This window comes from Lactuca virosa, chromosome 9 (assembly GCF_052849685.1).
Source record: "Lactuca virosa cultivar CGN04683 chromosome 9, Lactuca_virosa_CGN04683_v6, whole genome shotgun sequence".
Classification (NCBI taxonomy): Eukaryota; Viridiplantae; Streptophyta; class Magnoliopsida; order Asterales; family Asteraceae; genus Lactuca; species Lactuca virosa.
Genome location: NC_136434.1, coordinates 22,984,992 through 23,004,603, shown reverse-complemented (window position 1 = coordinate 23,004,603; position 19,612 = coordinate 22,984,992). Strand labels below are relative to the sequence as shown.

Genomic DNA, 19,612 nt, shown 5'->3' with positions numbered 1-19,612 from the left:
AGCTTCAAGACGTGTGCTGTTGAACTGTTCCTCTAAGTATACACCTCTAAGTATACAACCCGAGTTGCTTTGTTGTCCTGAAAAATCTCAGCGAGTTGTTGCCAGAGTTCTTGAGCAGTGGCGCCAGGTTTCATAATTGTTTGCCTGAGGTCGTTGGAGATGGTGGAGTAAATCCACTGCTTTACTATGGCATCCAGACGGGTCCATGTCGTTTCATCAATTTCAACAGGACGTGGAGTCTCGGAGTCAATGTGATCAAGCACATTGTAAGCACAGGCTTGTATGTAGAAAAGTTCTGCCCATGATGCATATTGACCTTTGCTATGATCAAGAACAAGAGGAATCGAGTTCTTGATGTTGTTAATACCAAAAGCCGGGTGAAAGGGGGTTTTGTTTGCATTACTGGTATCACTAGGACCTGTCATGATTTGAATAAGAAGAAAAGAGAGGGATATTCAGATAGAAAAGCGACAGGAGAGGTGCAACAGAGAAGAAGAAGCAGGTGGGAAAAGAGGGGTTCGGCGGCTAGGGTAGCTCTGATACCATAAAGAATAGTATAATATCTTCCCGTGCCTTCTCATTGATAAGAGGAGAATATTTATACAATTACAGGTAATCCCAATAAACTAGGAATGGGATAAATACTATGTTTATAGATAAATACAAATAATATAGATAAATACAAATATTATATTTCACTAAGAAGACCCCCTCTACTCAGTCAAATATGACTCAGTCAACAACTATCAAATAACCTCTTAGCTGTAACTTACTCAAAAAAGTAATTGCAACAATTTAGTTAACTTTAATCGGAAAAATCAAGGTAGAATGCTATAAAAAGAACACCAATCAATGTTAGTATTTTCCTTGTGCTAGAAATTGAATGGCAACTAAGGTTTATGAAACTGAGAAGCGTAAGTGAAACCTAAAACCCAGTTTGGAAATAAGATATTCCACTCTTATAAAATGTCAAAAACTTTAAAGGCTACAACAAAGTGAGGCTCACTCACACAACAAGTTGATGATACAATAATATAAGATGAGATAACCTCGTGTTGCATTGATTACCATAAATTCCTTATTTCCATGCTAGTACTCCTAAAACCATGGGTAGATTGGACATTACCATCAATGGACTATATATATAACCTCTCATAGTCAATAAATGGAGATTTGTTTGAAGAGCTGTATTGGCAAGAGTGTGAAAAAGGTACGATTTAGATTATGCTTTCTTGGACGAGACCACGTGCCATCAAAAGTGATTATTGCTTACTTAAGTTGTGCTTACCTCTGAACAGATGCATATCAGCACATGTTGTAATTTCAACATAAGATATGGAGACGACTTTCGAATCAAATACATGTCTTGAAGCTGCTTCCCGTTGTTCCATGATGAGCTGTCAACTACAAAGTTTTTATTTAAATTAAAAACATATATTTTCATATAAGCTACAAACAATTACACAAAAAAATATATAAAATAATGAAATATATTTTCAACAAATATGTGATGTCATAGGTAGAAAAGGTCTTTCAGTATTACATAAATGTATCAGAAGGTATTGGCGTATGGGACATCAACAAAAGCACATGATGAATATTTGAGAATGAGTGAAACCAGGGCCGATGCCTTGATTTTGAAGGTACTGTGCGAAAAATGAAAAATAGGCCTCTAAATCAAAACCTTTTATACATAACCAAAATTCATTAATATTATAATAAGCCGATAACTGTTATAAAAATATTCAACACAAAAGAACAACAGTTTAATCAGGTGTGAATTTGATTTTTGAATTGGTCGAAGAAAAATATTAGAGAACAACGTGCACTGAATTGCCGACAAACAAAGCTATTGGGTTTGATCGTACTAATAAACTCAAATGACAATCCCTTAACAAAGAAGCAGAATAGGAGTATTACACTTAAGGGAGGCATTACGAAAATTGAAAAATATAAAAAGTTTTTATTCTCTTTAATGCTATAAAATAGATAATAAAAAAGCATGTGTTGTTATTTTTTTCCAATGTTTCTTTTCTTTTATACTTTTTTTAGTTTTTATTTTCCTTATATGTGCCTCCAAAGTTAAAGTTAGATTTTTTTTTTGGACAGCGAGACGAGAATAAAAGTTAGATTTTCTTTATATGTGATGCAAGTCTTTGGGTATTAGATAAATGGTCCGTTCTAATAGATCAACCGGCAACGTGGGCACAAAAAATAAGTGAAACTATTTTTTTTTATTTAAAAAAAAAAAAGGAAAGCCAATAATTAAAAATAAAAAAAAAAAAAATCCAGGTTCAGGAAATCTAGAAAAAAAGTATAACAAAAGAGGCTTACGGAACAAGGACTTGTGGTCGTTTAGATGAAGATGGAAAACACACTTTGCTTAATTAGCCGGTGAACTCGAAGCCATTTTTGAAGATGTTTTTCGTAAAACTAATATATATTGATATATTAACTATATAAATTTGCTAAATTTCGGGGTCCCATTTTTATCGTGCCATGTGTGGTCGCACACCAGAACTAGGGGTGTTCAAAAGTATCCGCATCCGGAAAATCCGATCCGAAAATCCGATCTTATATTATCCGAAATTTCGGATACCCGAATTTTCGGATATCCGAAATTCGGATATCCGGTTTTTCGGATTCGGATACGGATAACAATTTTGTAAAATTTCGGATATTTCGGATATCCGAAATCCGAAAAATATGATTTTATTTTGTGTTTATTCTTTATTTCAAAACACTTATATCTTATAGTATCTTTCTTTATTAATAACTAAAAATATTCATAATATCATTAGTTAAACTACTTATTTAATACATCTGCCTTTGTATTGAAATAGCATGCTCGTCACGAGAATTAAAGAACAGAAGCATTCATGCATTTGTTTTATTTTAATTTGGCGTAAGATTAACAAATTAGTACTATCATAACGATTTAGTACTATCATATAATATTACATATAAAATGACTATAAGTTGATGATTATATATGTGATTGGAGACTCAATGCAACAACTTTTTTTACATGTACAAAATAAAAATGAATTGGTTTTTGTTAATCAAAAACAAACTGTTTATAAATTTATGTGGTGTGGATGCTTAAATGCAACATATTAACATTGATATTAAATGAATTGGTATTTAGTAATTACAAAATTTTAGACTTTTCGGATATCCGTTTTGGTATCCGAATCCGTATCCGAATTTCGGATATCCGGAATTTCGGATACGGATTCGGATATTAAAAATTCACTATCCGAAATTTCGGATATCCGGTTTTGAACACCCCTAACCAGAACCCCTTCAAGAATTGATTGAAACTTTAGCATGGGCTCATGAACGCACACCTTTGGCCAATTTGATTCGTTGGAGAGATAAATCGGTGGCACTTTAAGGGTTCAGTGAAACCGTTACAATGGATGCTCTCATAAAGTTCCTAGAGGGTTCCTTTATGCTTTAGTCAATAATACCTTAGAAGGCCCAATGAAGATGATTTGGCAAGACTACTCCATGCAAGGGAAGAACGTGATGGATTTCTATGTATGACGGTGACAACAACAAATCCACTCACCTGGAAAGGGAACAAAACTACAAAACAATGTTCTCTCTGGCTCACTTATGCAAAAAGAATGATATTCTGCTCATTTAGCCATACACAAGATTTGCATTAGTAAAACGTAGTTTTGGTCGAGTGAAGTCGAACTTAACCGGATCCTTTTAAACTTTGGAATTATGTAACTATGAGATCTGTTTTTCAATAAAAAAAAAATAGCTAACAAGCTAAGTTCAGAAAAGAAGTCAAAACTCTACATATATTTGATACAAATATTGATCTATACAAGAGGTTACATACAGTGGAATGCTATTTAACTTTATAAGAAGGGAAAATGACTTACAAGCCCAACGAAGTTTCAAAACCGTTCAAAAAAACTTCAATCATGTTTTGTCTGTTCAAGAAAACCCAACGAACTTAACCTTTTGTTTAAAAAAACTCAACGAAGTTTCCAAACCATTCAAAAAACCTCAATCATGTTTTGTCTGTTCAAAAGATTAAGTTCATTGGGTTTCTTTGAACAGACAAAACATGATTGGGATTTTTGAACGGTTTGGAAACTTCGTTGGTCTGACAAGTCATTTTCCTGATATGGTAATAAGTCACGTCATTTGTTTCTCTTATTTGACTTCCATAAAATTGAACAAAAGTGTAACTTAGTTGGCCTTTTTTTAGACAAAATGTTAAGTTCGTTGGGTTTTCTTGTACAAACAAAACATGATTGGGGTTTTTTGAACGGTTTGGAAAGTTCGTTGGGCTGGTAAGTCATTTTCCCTTATAAGAATAAGTCAAACGGTTAATTCTGCATCACTATCTTGTGCATGTAATTTGGAAGATCTTGTTAAGATGCCCATCCATATCTGCATCTTAATTTTGACATGTAACTTTTCATGAATAATACGAACCATGGATACCAAAAGGGCAAATGCCATTGTCACACCAATGATAAGAAAGAGACCCCGAAACCTATAAAGATTTAAGATTTTTGGTGAAGGAGAAGAAAAATCCTTTGACATCAATGCAGACTGACGTTTTAACCATTTGTCCTCTAATGCTTTCAATGTCCCCTCTTCCCGCATCTTCGCTATCTGGGTCGACATCTCTCTGGCCAATGGTGAACCTTTCTGGAATGCCTGCAAACTTTAGCTACATCAGACATGGAAAGAGGATCCAAGTAGAGTTATTGAGGAAGACAAAAGGATTAGAGAATGTTAACAGGACACTTACAAAGCCAAAACCATTGGTGGTGGATGCTGTTGAGATCAAGGAGAAGTCAGAATCTGGATACATTGAAAGGACTGTTTTGATGTAAAGGATCTCATCAACTATTGCATCAACACTTCCACTTGTTAATGCTTTTGCATAGGCCTCAGGTGTGTATAGTTTCTCTATTTTGGTTCCCCCAAAGTTCAAGTTGTTAAAGACAACTCCTCCCACTGAAGAAAGACCCAAGAATCCAACAGACGTCTCCTTCATTCCAATCTGTTGTACAGTTAAAAGTGAACTCAGTGTTGCAGTGTAACTTGATGTGAGCACAAGCACCATGAAAACCCAAACCGTGACTACAAATCTTGAAAGATTACTTTGCAACTTCTCCCCTGCAGTTTAAAATTACCAAGTTTTTGTGGGTGTTTGCTAGAAATCTGAAGATTGATATTAATGCTCAAAAGATCAAATCTTTTAGTAAATTGAGATAAGAGAAAAGAGTTATCAAGCTTACTGTGAGCATAAAACAAGGGTCGAAAAGGCAAACCAGAGGATTATACCAATTTGCTGTTTTGCTGAACCTTGAAATTCTTTGTTTGTACGATGTTCGATAAACCAAATGACAAATCCCAAAAAGAGAAAGAAACAAGCACTTGTGATCCAAAGATCTGCACTAAGAGGATCTAAAAAGATCCACATGTTTTTCTTGGGGTTGTGGGCTATTGTGCCAATTCCTAGATGGCAATGTGAAATCGACATAGAGAGATCTATTTGATGTGATTGATATATCTCCAACAGCAGCATCATATTCCTGATACAATCCGACATCACATTAGCAAAAAAACAATCTAACTGTTCTACAAATAATGTGACAAAGTATCCTTATTACTACAGTTTTCGCTCAAGAAAGACACAAACCTTAAAAGAGATTTTGTCGATTAGATCATTGTAACTACGACCATCCTTATAAGGGTAAGGAACAATATCAATACCTACTCCATAGTCTAAGGCATTAAACGCAGCATTGAAAACATCCCAACAGAATCCACTCACACCCGATTCATTTGTTCTTGGGTCAATAGTAAGTTGTACTAAATTCGGGAATGTGCTAAAATCTGGAACCAGAATTCTCAGTTTCTTGCTATTCGTTTGTAGAACCCTACGTTTTGAAAAGATTGCAGTCCCACCTGGCCACATGCTACTTTCCAAGTCGTGATTTGAAGAAGAATTTGGTGTTCCAATTTCTTTCACAAACTCACCACCATTAGCCATCATCCAGAACCCAATCCTCCTAACACCTTTACCAATCACATTTACAACTTCCATGGCTTTGGAGATGGTTCTCCCGTTCATAAGCTTGAATTCACCACCTAAACCATGGAAGTTCACTCTTAACATCTCATCCAAAAGTGATTCACGGATTAGTGACATGCCATTGGTTGTCTGTATATTCTCAACAGCCATGGCTAGTGCGTAAACTGCATCATATGCCCATATACCATTGGAATCTACCTCCTTAAACTCCATAAAAGGGTTCAAAGAATAATGTTCCTTTCACCATTTCGAAACAAATTCGTGAAGCTCCCTTGATGCAGGAAAATATGATCTGAAACCCACAGCCCCCTGCATCGATTCGATTGCTTCAGCATCCATGGAATCCAAGTAGTTGGTAGTCTTACTTGTTACAATCCACATGTATCCTTCCCCCATCATGCCCAGCTCTTTTGCCCTGGAGAAAAGATTGGATGCTAAGGAAGGGGTTGTATGCATGACATACACCATGGCTTGCATAGTTTGAAGCTTAAGAAGCTCTTCCATGATTTCTTCATGGTTGGCAGAGGTTGAAATTAGGCTTGTATATGTCACGTGTATGTTTTTCTCTTGGAATGCACTAACCATATAAGTAGCCATTTCTTGTTAGGATCGAGACACTTAACACACGACTCTAAACACACACACAGCTCACGAAAAACAAGAACACAAGGATGAACATGAGGGATTTAACGTGGTTCGGTCCTTCTCTGACCTACGTCCACCGGTAACTAGGAATTTACATTTCTTGGTGCTAATCTGCACTCTTTCTTTGTTACACTAGATACAAGTTTTACAAATGAAAAGAAGAAGCCTATTTATAATATTTTGAGTCGTAAGCCTTTTCTTCCATTCACATACATGTGAAATTGATAAGGCCACCATTGTTGAAATTCTACAGCCGTAACAATTTTTCCATGTTCACATGAGAGTCCTTGTTTCCTGCCACTTCTTTTGACTAACCCACTGGCTTCACACTCAACAATCTCCCACTTGAAGTCACGGAACAATCTTCACATGTGCTTCAACTGTGCATCTGTATTTGATCTTAACTCCTTCCTAGTTACCCTGGCCTTCTCTTCAATTAACCTGAAGGCCAGTTGAAGCTTTCGTTAGCTCCAACGCATCAGTCATGGCTAAGTCTGCCACTGACCTGTTCTCTGTCTCCATCGGCTCCCACTGAAATGAACTGCCCGATCCTGGAACATCCTGAGAACAAACGACACTCTCCATGTGAAGCAGATAATCTGGAGAGACTTTTACAGATGGAATACTGGTTCTCTTAACCCACTGTGTTCTGGGTATTCTAGCTGAAACAAAGCCCATGCTCCCACTGCTATGAATGCCCTTGACTGGTTTTTCTGAACCGTTCCAAACACGTTCAACCTGAATCTGACCTGTGACTCTGGGTTTGCCATCTGCAAAGCAAATCTTCTTCTGTCCACGAGACTCTATGAACCGGATTTTGTTTTTCTTCTGAACTGGGACGGTTACTCCCTCAGACGGTAAACTAACCATATATAATGAACCCCTCTTATGTCCACGAGCTATCACAAGATTTCCTTTGACAACCTTCCACTGCCCATTCCTGAACTTAACATCGTGTCCCTGTTCATCCAACTGCCCAACAGAAATCAACTGTTTCTTCAGACTTGGAATTACCTGGACATCCTTCAAAGTCCATGGACCGACTGGAGTCTTCAGATCTAAGTCACCTATGCTCGTCACATCAAGAACCTCATCGTTCGCCAGTCTTACCTTACCAAAATCTCCTTCTTTTAGATTCTGCAGTGCTTCACGGCTGTGGGTAGCGTGAAATGAAGCACCCGAATCCATAACCCAGGAATCCACATTGCTCTCCACACTACAGATCAAAACATCATCATCTGAATGGTCTACTGCAACGTTAACTTCTTTCTTGTCTTTTGGACATTGATTCCTGAAATGTCCAACCTCTTTACAGTTCCAACAAGTCACATCATTTCGAGTCCTCGACTGACTCCTTCTCCTGTTCCCGCTCCCACTACCTCTGTTATTTCTTCTACCTCTGACCGCATTCAATTGTTCACTTGATGATTCCGCGGAATTTCTTCGTCTGACGTCTTCGCCTAGAATTAAATCCCGAATTCCCTCAAAAGTGAGCTCTTTCGATCCTGCAGAACTAGTAACGGCTGTAACTGTTCCAGACCAACTGTCAGGTAATGATGATAACAGTAGTAAAGCTTGAACTTCGTCCTCAAATTTTATTCCCACTGACCCATGTCTGGATAAAATCGAGTTCAAATTGTTGATGTGTACTGTAACTGAACTTCCTTCCCTCATCCTCGTGTTGACTAGTTCCCGAATCAGGAAGACTTTATTTGCTGCCGACGGCTTCTCGTACATATTAGACAATGCCTCCATGATTCCCTTTGCCGAGGTCTCCTTCAAAATGTTGAAGGCAACATCCTTTGACAAAGTCAGTCTAATAAATGCCTTGGCCTTCTTATCCAAAGTCTCCCAGTTTGCTTGTGTGATCGCCTCCGGTTTTTTACCTAAAACTGCGTCCAAGTCTTTCTGTACGAGCAAATCTTCAATTTGCATCTTCCACCAACCAAAATCTTTCCCATCAAACTTCTCAATCTGAAGCTTACTTCTTTCTGCCATTTTCTGAAAGATTAGGGGCTAAACTGCAATTTTCTGAAAGTTCAGGGGCTAAACTGCAATTTTCTGAAAGTTCAGGGGCTAAACTGCAATTTTCTGAAAGATTAGGGGCTACAGTGTTGCTACAATGTCATCTTCTCCGGCTGAACTCCGGTCTACAGTGTCGTCTTCTCCGGCGGAACTCCGGTCTACAGTGTCGTCTTCTCCGGCCAAACTGTTTTTCCGGTCACTATTCTGGTAACCTTTGACCGGCGATTTGGACGTCTTCCGGTGGTCAAAAAATTCAGAAAAAAATATTTTCGGAATCTTCGGAACGAGACCTTTCCAACGGTATACACCAAAATCGTTTTTGACGAAAAAAAATTTCGACCAAAAACTTAAAATCACCTTCTGGAGCTAAACCAACGCTCTGATACCACTTGTTAGGATCGAGACACTTAACACACGACTCTAAACACACACACAGCTCACGAAAAACAAGAACACAAGGATGAACATGAGGGATTTAACGTGGTTCGGTCCTTCTCTGACCTACGTCCACCGGTAACTAGGAATTTACATTTCTTGGTGCTAATCTGCACTCTTTCTTTGTTACACTAGATACAAGTTTTACAAATGAAAAGAAGAAGCCTATTTATAATATTTTGAGTCGTAAGCATTTTCTTCCATTCACATACATGTGAAATTGATAAGGCCACCATTGTTGAAATTCTGCAGCCGTAACAATTTTTCCATGTTCACATGAGAGTCCTTGTTTCCTGCCACTTCTTTTGACTAACCCAATGGCTTCACACTCAACATTTCTCTCCCGTTTGCAGTGTCCTCGCAGATAACTACCACATTCTTTGCTTTAAATGATTCTACCATGGAAGCAATGCTTTTGAACTGAGTGGTTTCATCTTGTGCAATTCGAAGAAAATTAGGATTCTGATTCAAAAAGGGAGTTGTTGAAAAGGAAAGAATCGGTGCGTTAGCTTTGTCTCCCAAAACCTCCAAGGATCTTGCTTCAGCTGTTGATTCTGGACCTATTATCGCTTGCACTTGAGTGTTCTCCAAAAGATCCAGAGCTGAATGTCCATGAACAATATATAAAAATTCAACATTAAAAGTTTTCCAAAAAAGAGTATTAAAAAAAAAAGACAGTACCAGCAGACAAGGCACGAAGTTGTTCTCCTTTGGTATCCCTGGTTATAAAAACTATCCTTGTTGTATAGTGAGGATTGGATGTGTAAAAGTCAGAAATAGCCATGCTGATGCAACGATAAATGACCTTCCCTGCCCATGATTCCATGTCAAGAATCACTCCCACTTGTACTTCACTGTAAGATGGATCTTCATGTGCTGTTGAAAGGCTTTGAAAGCTAAGCAAGATCAATATCAGAAATGGAAAGAACCTGCTACCCGCCATTTGCAACACAAAGTTTAAGTTTCCTACAGCTCTTGGTTTATCAGGATGACACATTAAGTAACTATTACAAGTGAAGAAAGATAATGGAGTCCTGTCAAAACAAGAACCTAAACAAATATAAGGAATATATAATCATGCATGAGCATTTCAGGTCATCAATTAGTTGACATTTAATTATGCCGCCATGAAAATACTGACATTGACTACAGGAACAAATTCCTGGTCAGAGTTGTTTAGTCTAAACCATTGACTGGTCAGAGCTATCAGCATCAATGCAAACCTATACAAAAAGGATGGATCAGATACGGATGGATTGGGGAACGGGTCAAATGGCTAATTCAAAGTGTGGATGAAAAAGGATTATAGATCTTTCTAACGTTTTTTTTTAATTGTATATTAAATTAAGTATAGATGCAAAACGGACCAAACATTACAGTTGATAATATCCGGAACCATGAAAAAGTCTGTTAATCAAACTCTGGTTAGATGCTCTGTTAACCACACATGGGTTTCTGAGTTCTTTAGAATCAAGATTCAAGAATACAGAGTTCAAGTAAGGTCCTGACTTTCGTTCTGTCGAATATTCTTATAAATCTTCTTTCATTTGATCATACGCGTGCTGACGTGGGACAAGATCATTTGCCGGGACGAAAAAGGGAGTCACACAATCTAAAAGCGCAAAACAGTATTATATACAGATAAATTATTAAATGAAAAAAGAAAATTATCCATTTTTTAAGGTCTTATATGTATGTTGGCTTTCCCATGAACCCACAAATCCGCATGTACAAAAAAATGATTTTGCTCAAATCGTTAGTAACATACAACCATTAATGCACGAGTACAAGTCATTGGCATGTCAATGGGTGGTGGGGGCGGTTTGGGCTATGGCCCAAGGGCTCCAAATTTCTCGGGCCCAATTTTTATATATTTTATTATTTTAGTATATTAAAAAACCATGATATATCATCAAAACGAAATCAACGAAGAAGACTAAGGAACATGAGATTTTTTTAGAATAATCACTGCATTGGACCTTTCATCACCATTGTTCGAAGAACTCCATGAATCGGTTTTGATTTTTTTCAACGGTAACAAAAAAATCTTTATAATAAATCGATTATGAGTTTTCAACGCAACAATCTAATTGCGGATTTTTTATTTCAATTTATGTTTTCTGTTTTCTGTTTTCCGATTTCAATCTTTCTTAATTCATCAATTTTGATAATCTGATTTCATGCATCCTTTCAAAAAATCGATTTTGTAATCGTGGAATTGTATTCATCTTAATCTGATTTCAGACAGCCTCATTGATTCTTATTTCTGATTCGTGTTAATGTGATTCCTAACTCGTGGAAATTGTAAGATTTCGTTATTGATTTCCACTTATTTGATGTTAGTTTCTGATAAAAAAAAAAAAAAAACTAATTTATATGTTTTCTTTCTATATTTTGCAGATAACTTGAAACTTCAACATCATAAGTTTTGAAATCCTAGTTCTAATAAGATCAAGATCCTTCTCAGGGAAAAGAATCCTAATCGACAAGAAACAGGGAGTTCTCCAATTGTCCAGTCAAAGACTTTTATTAATGCATAAAAAATTAAACAACCCTATGGAGCATTATTTATAATGTCTTGCTAATCCTATTTAGATACCAAAACCGAATCCTAGATTATAGGAATCCTAAACTGAAACAAACTAATATTCTGATTACAAGGAAAAACTAAATAAAAGGAAACAATTAAATTATCTCTTGAATGTTGATGCCTATCTCCTGCGATGATAGACTTGACCAAAACGCCCTCGGGTTGTATCATTACTCCCCTCCCAAACACACACCTTGTCCTCAAGGTGGAACTCAGGAAACCGCACATCCATTTCCTCCGATTTTCCCATTGGCAAATCCTTCCAACGAATCAAAACCTCTCGACCCATGACTCCATTACAAACACCTTCCACTTGATCAGGTTGCAATAATACTTCAATGTCATCGGTCAAAGTAGCAGGCAGCTGTGGAAACGCTTCACGGTTCCCTATTGCCTTACGTAGCTGCGAGACATGGAACACGTCTTGAATACGGGCGGAGGGGGAAGTCGTAACTTATATGCTACCCTTCCTATACACACCAGAATTTCAAAAGGACCAAAATAGCGGGTTTCCAACTTTTCATTTATACGCCTAGCCACCGATTGCTGACGATATGGTCGTAATTTTAAGAAAACCCGCTCCCCAAATGCAAATTCCACCTCCTTTCGATGCTTGTCTGCTTGACTCTTCATGAGCCGTTGAGCCTTTAACAGATCACCACGTAATTCCAACAAAACACGATCCCGTTCTTGAAGATATTGATCAATAGTACTAACCGGCGTCCGTTGAGTCCCGTAATGTAACAGATGGGGAGGATCACGACCATATAAAACCCGAAAAGGGGTAGTGCGAGTGGAAGTATGAAAGGCGGTGTTGTACCAATACTCGGCCCACGATAGCCAATGAACCCATTTTTTTGGTGAATTAGAAACAAAGCAACGAAGATAAGTTTCTAAACAACGATTAACCACCTCAGTCTGTCCGTCTGCGGGTGGTAGGCTGTGCTCCTTTTCAAATGAGTACCCTGCAAAAGAAACAATTCCCGCCAAAATAAACTAAAGAAAACCTTATCGCGATCAGACACGATAGACTCCGGAATTCCATGTAACTGTACGACCTCCCGGACAAAAAACAGTTGCAACTGTCAAAAGCAGTGTAAGGATGTTTTAGAGGAACGAAATGTGCATATTTACTCAGACGATCAACCACCACATAAATAACCGTAAACCCATTTGACTTAGGTAAACCATCTATGAAATCCATGGTCACTTCAGACCACACTTTATTGGATAATTCAAGGGGTTGTAATAGACCGCAAGGCGCCATGTTAGAATACTTGGGGCATTGACAAACATCACATTCCGCCACCATTTTCGCCACGTCACTCTTCATCTCTATCCAGAAAACTTCCCGTACCATGCGTTGATACGTCTTCTGCACAACCGAATGCCCCCCAACCACACCATGGTGAAATTCCAGAAATGACCTTGGAATCCAGCTTGACCGTCGATTAAGAACCAATCGCCCTTTATACAATAAACGATTGTTTTTAATCGAATACCCCAACGTTCCCTGCTGATCAGACAAAACGCGGTGCGTGAGGACCTGCAATCCTTCATCCTGTTCCACTTCTTTCCACAACTCATCCCAATTGATCTTGCATGCCGACGCATTTTTTATATGTATTTTTTATATTTTTTTATATATTTTCGAAGTAAAAATAATCAAATAAAAAATTTTTTTTTTTATTTTTTTATATATATTTTCGAAATTATACTTAAAAATCAAAAAAAAAATGTGAAATTTTTTTTTTAATTGTAAATATATATTCGAAAATTATACTAAAAATGAAAAAAAAAATATCAAATAAACAACTAAAAAGAAAATGTGAAATTTTTATCAAATTTTTTTTTAATTTTTTTTTATTTTTTTTTAAAATAAAAATCAAAATAACTAAATATTAAGCGCAATAACTCCCCGGCAACGGCGCCAAAATTTGACGAGCGGTCGTTGTCGCGTCAAAAATAAACCTTATTTCCACTAATCTAGCGAGTGGTAAGTAAGGGTCGGATCCAGAGGAGCTTATGGTTAATAGTTTAGTTACTATTTTGATTTAACGATAAAGAAATAATGATTAATTTGAGATTTATAAATATGATGACAAACAAAAAATATATGATTTTAATTCAATTAAAAAAAATGATCGCTTCCGGTTTCAGAATTAATAATTATATGAATTAGAAATGAGTGTTATTAATTTTTCATAGTCGATTCAATTAAAGTCTAAGTCCAAAATAGAAAATAAGTGTAACCGCACCCTCCGTCCTACACACCGCTATTGGATGATTTGGCACGGTGGGGAGATCACTTAAAATTATTTTAAACTTGGAATAATTAATTGATAAATGAATAAAATAAGTGTAACGATTTTATAATGTTAAAAACATAAACAAAATCCACAAATAATATTCAACAAATTCAAATGTTCACACCCAAAAATAATACAATAAGTAAGAATTAAAACCTACTCCCGGTTGCGATCACGAGAGGATTTAGCCGCGCATTGTAGACTTATACAAACTCATATTTGTATTCTTGAATTCTTGATGTCTTGATCTTGAATCTTGAAAAGTCTTGAATCTTTGATGGCTTGAATTCTTTGAAAAAGAAAAGAATTTGGAAGACTAAAATGCTTCCAAAAAAATATAGAAATTTCCTAAAGAAGGTGGTGGTATGAAAGTAGGTTGGTATAAGAGGTATAAGAGGGTGTGTAAGAATGTAAGAGGTGTCTTAGAGGTAAGAGGTGTGTAAGAATGTAAGAGGTGTGTTTGAAATGGTGATTTTGAGGTGGTATTTATAGTGAATTTTTGGAAAATTAAATACCAAAAAGAATGAAATAAAGCTAGGAATATTAAGCTTTTAGATTGGATCTAAGATCCAATCTAAATCTTATGAAAAAGAATTCAAAAGAATTAAAAAGATGGAATTATTTGGATCTAGGAATATTAAGCTTTTAGATTGGCTCGGCCGACTCCAGCTGAGCTCGGCTTCGGCTTGGCTTGGCTTGGCTTGACTTGGCTTGGCTGGGGCCTTTTCTTTTCTTTTTCATTTTTTTTAAATTAAATAAATTCAATTTAATTACTATAAATTAATTAGAAAATAATTAATTATTTCCCACTAATTTATTTTAATTAAACCTCATTAAGTAATTTAAATTCTTTTTATTTTTATTTTTAAAAACATGATTTTTATATATTATTTTTATTTTGATTTTATTAAAAATACATTTAATTAAATTAAATTATTTAGAAAATAATAAAATTATTATTTCCTAAATGAATCATTTTAATTAAATTATAATTATTTTAAAAATACAATTTTTTATTTTTTTATTTTGTTTTCTCGTCTTTCCAAACCCGAACATCTTCAATTCTTTTGTTTTCAATCTTGATTTCTCTTCGTATAATTCCTTGAACTTCTTTTTGCATCTTTTTGTACCATTTTCATCATATTTACCACCTACAAACATAATTCAAATACAAGTCAAAGTAGCACCATTCTTAGATAAAATCGGTTATTTTACATAAATTATAGTATATTAAGCGTGATGTAAAATATACCGATCAGACGCCAAAGTCCCAAGCTGAACCGAAACCTCTCTGTGAGACAAGGCGTCAGCCACACTGTTCTCTTTCTCGGGCCAATAAACAATATCGAAATTATATCCCAAATTTTTTGACAACCATTTTTGATGGTCTTCCGTGATGGCTCGTTGTTCTAGTAGATATTCGAGACTGCGCTGATCAGTCCGAACCAGAAACTTCCTCCCGAGTAAGTAGGGACGCCACTTTTTAATAGCAAAGACGATAGCCATGAGTTCCAGTTCGTAAACCGACTTCATCCTAGCACGAGTTCCCAACGTATGGCTATAAAAGGCTATCGGTCTGTCATCTTGCTTCAAAACCGCCCCAAGACCAAACCTTGACGCGTCTGTCTCAACAACAAAAGTCTTGTTAAAATCAGGTAAAGCCAAGACAGGTAACTGAGTCATCGCTTTCTGCAACATCTGAAAAGCTTTAGTGGCTTCTTTCGTCCATTTAAAACTATCTTTTTTTAATTGATCTGTCAATGGCCCAGCTATGGTGCTATACCCTTTCACGAATTTTCTATAATAGCCGGTTAAGCCTAAAAAGCCTCGTAGTTCCCGAAGCGTAGTAGGGATCGGCCATGACAACATTGCTTCAATTTTAGCTGGATCCGCCGCCACTCCTTCTGTTGAAACAATATGCCCCAAATATTCTATCTGGCGTTGTGCAATAAAACATTTCTTCCGATTAGCATATAGTTGATTGTTTTGCAATACCTCCAACACAACAGACAAATGCTTGACATGTTCCGCCTCGGTTTTACTATAGACCAAAATATCATTAAAAAAACTAGCACAAAACGACGTAAAAAAGACTGAAAAACCTTGTAAATCAAAGATTGAAATATAGCGGGTGCGTTGGTTAAGCTAAACGGCATGACAAAAAACTCATAATGCCCTTCGTGACTGCGAAAAGCAGTTTTTGGAACATCTTGGGCCTTGATGCGTATTTGATGGTACCCGGATTTAAGATCAAGCTTGGAGAAGAAAGTAGTGTCATGTAATTCGTCGAGTAACTCGTCAATGACAGGAATGGGGAATGTGTCAAGGACAGTCGCCTTATTAAGTGCTCTGTAGTCCACACAAAACCTCCAACTTCCGTCTTTCTTTTTTACCAATAAAATCGGGCTCGAGAAAGGACTAGTACTGGGTTGAATTATACCCGCTTTGAGCATTTCATAGACTATCTTTTCAATTTCATCCTTTTACGCGTGGGGATAACGGTAAGGACAAACGCTAATGGGTGTGGTGCCCTCGTGAAGAGTAATTGTGTGCTCATGGCAGCGGTGAGGAGGTCAACCAGACGGCATGTGAAAAATAATTTCAAATTTCTTAAGAACTTCTTGAATAGCCGGGGGTGGTAACGGTGTTGGTGATCCAATTTCTATCGAATTCATGTGAACTATAAACCCCGTATCCTTATTGTGGCATAGCTTGAGCATTGACTTACAAGAAACCAATGTTCTTGTTCGACTTGGATCCCCCGTAATAGTAATTTGACGATTTCCATCCCAAAACTTCATCTATAACTTCATCTATAACTCCCGCCAATTTACCGTCATGTCACCAAGGGTTTGTAACCGGGTAATGCCCAAAATAACGTCTGACCCCTTAAGTTTAAGGGATAGAACTCTTCAACCACCGGTAGTTATGGTAAGTTCAGTAACACCCCCTTGCATGTACCCTTACTTGTTTCCCACATACCGTTTCCCAGCCGTACTCGGACTGCACCTTTTTCTGACACCGTCATTCCCAATTGCTCAACGACCTGCTTAGAGATGAAGCTGTGTGTTGCTCCACTGTCAATCAGGACTAGTACCGGTAATCCCCCAATTGAACCCCTCACCCTCATGGTTTGTGGGGGCGTAAGCCCACTTACCGAGTTAAGAGATACCTCGATTTCATCTAAGTGTGCATGTTCCAACCCGTCCCAGTCTCTCCTTCATCTTCCTCTTGTTCATCAACGATTAATACTTGTAAAGCCTTACTGGGACAGCGATGGCCTGGGGAAAACTTCCCATCGCAGCGAAAACATATGCCCTTGGCCCTTTTCTCAGCCAATTCCGCCTCCGTCAGTCGCTTAAACGGTCCGACAGCATTTGTCGGACTAGCGCCGATCGTGGTTTTGACCTGCCTGCATTGGTTGAAGACTGGTTGTTAAAAACTCCTCCCATTCGACTGGCCCCGCTAATGTTAGACCGAGCTACCCCGCCACTTGACTTGGTTGTACCGAGATTGAACCGATTTTCATCGGTCATAACGGCGAGAGTCGTGGCTATAACCAGATTTGCCGGTTTTAAAATTCGTATGGCGGAGCGTGTATCCTCCTTGAGTCCATTCACGAAGGGGCCCTCTAAAACACTTTCTGGTATGTCGTTTAACTGACATGATAACCTTTCCAAATTACTTACATAGTCTCGTACAGTTCCTTCTTGTTGAGTGGCAAGAAACTGATGATCGAGGTTGCCTTCCCCGGTTAACTGGAAACGCTCCAGCAAACGTTCTTTTAATTCCTCCCAGGAACGAAATGGATTTCTTGCTTGGCTCCAGCGAAACCAAGCCAAAGCCTTGCCGTCCAAGCAAATTGCTGCTGCCTTCAGTCGATCACGTGCTTCGATATCTTGGAGCTCAAAAAAACGTTTCACCTTGTAGATCCACCCAAACGCATCTTCACCTTCGAAAATTGGAGCCTTAAGCTTTCGAAATTCACCCATTTGTCGCCCTCCTCCTTTGTTCTTGTCGTCTTTTGGTCCCTTCTTGAACGGACCAAACTCGAGTTCGAAATCAGTTTCGTCCTTGTTTTCCTCCTTATCTTTCTGCCCTTTAACAGTTTTTGTTAGGCTGCTGATGGCTTGCAAGACTTCCGTGAATTGTGCAGCATTCTCCTTCCGGGTGAGTTCAGCCTCTTCTTGGATCTTGGCCACATCTTGCTCCAAAGCTGAAACACCAGCCTCCAGACCTGCAATCTTCTCAGCATTGGTTTTTGACATGGTGACCAGAACCGAATGCTCTGATACCAAATAATAAGATCAAGATCCTTCTCAGGGAAAAAAATCCTAATTGACCACCTGTGTTTCGAGAGAAACAGGGAGTTCTCCAATTGTCCAGTCAAAGACTTTTATTAATGCATAAAAAATTAAACAACCATATGGAGCATTATTTATAATGTCTTGCTAATCCTATTTAGATACCAAAACCGAATCCTAGATTATAGGAATCCTAAACTGAAACAAACTAATATTCTGATTACAAGGAAAAACTAAATAAAAGGAAACAATTAAATTATCTCTTGAATGTGATGCCTATCTCCTGTGATGATAGACTTGACCAAAACGCCCTCGGGTTGTATCAAGTTCCTGAAGCCTGGAAAATAATTCATAAATCCTTATCCTTGGTAGGGATGAAAGTGGGTCCAAAACCGAACCAGTTGACCCGGACCCAGAAAACCCGGAAACTAGAATTGACGTATTATAAGAACCGAGAACCGGACCGTTATACGGGAACCGGTTCCGCTTCAGTTCCGATACGGGTATCAGACCGGGTACATTGGGTACATTGGGTATGAAAACGGTTGGAATCGGAAATTGATAATTGGAACCGGATTCGTGCATTAGACCCGAAAATAACCCGAAACCCAAAAATGGAACTGGAAACTCGGAATCGTGATCGTGACACACTTGGAAAATGAAAGAAAAAACAAATTGTGAACCTATCTTACTTTCAAATTGTTATAAAATAAACTGTGCATTTATCATTTATGTGGTTTTGAACAACCTAACTTATTTTTCTATATTATTTCTTCTACTATACCTATTTCAAGATGAGGCAAATATGTACAAACTGGTCAATTGATGTGATTTTCAAACATAAATGAACCATGAACCAATGCCTATGTCATATGTTACGATATAATAAAATTTAATTAGAATATGTATATCCTAAAACCAATATATTACAGTATACCACTTGATAGCACATGGGTCTCTTAAAATCATCAAATTACCCTTTTTTGAAACCTCTGATAATGGTGTCTAAATTGTGTGGTTAGTGCATTTGCTCTCATCGTCTTCCTTTGACCTTTTTATTTAAACTTCATTGATTGTTGTCTATGCATAATCAGATGAAATAATCACCGAAAAGAAAAAGGATTAAAAATGCCTTTTCTTTGTTATTTCAGGTGATTATATGATCTGTGATGCCCTGTACTCTCACACAGATAATATCTTGCAACAGTGACATTATGCTCTACCTTTT

General features: G+C 37.4%; 1 pseudogene; it reads right to left on the bottom strand.

Moving 5' to 3' along the window:
- Positions 1–32: 32 nt before the first annotated feature.
- LOC145139027 (glutamate receptor 1.3-like) lies at positions 33–10,203 on the bottom strand (annotated as a pseudogene).
- Between the last annotated feature and the right edge of the window lie 9,409 nt (positions 10,204–19,612).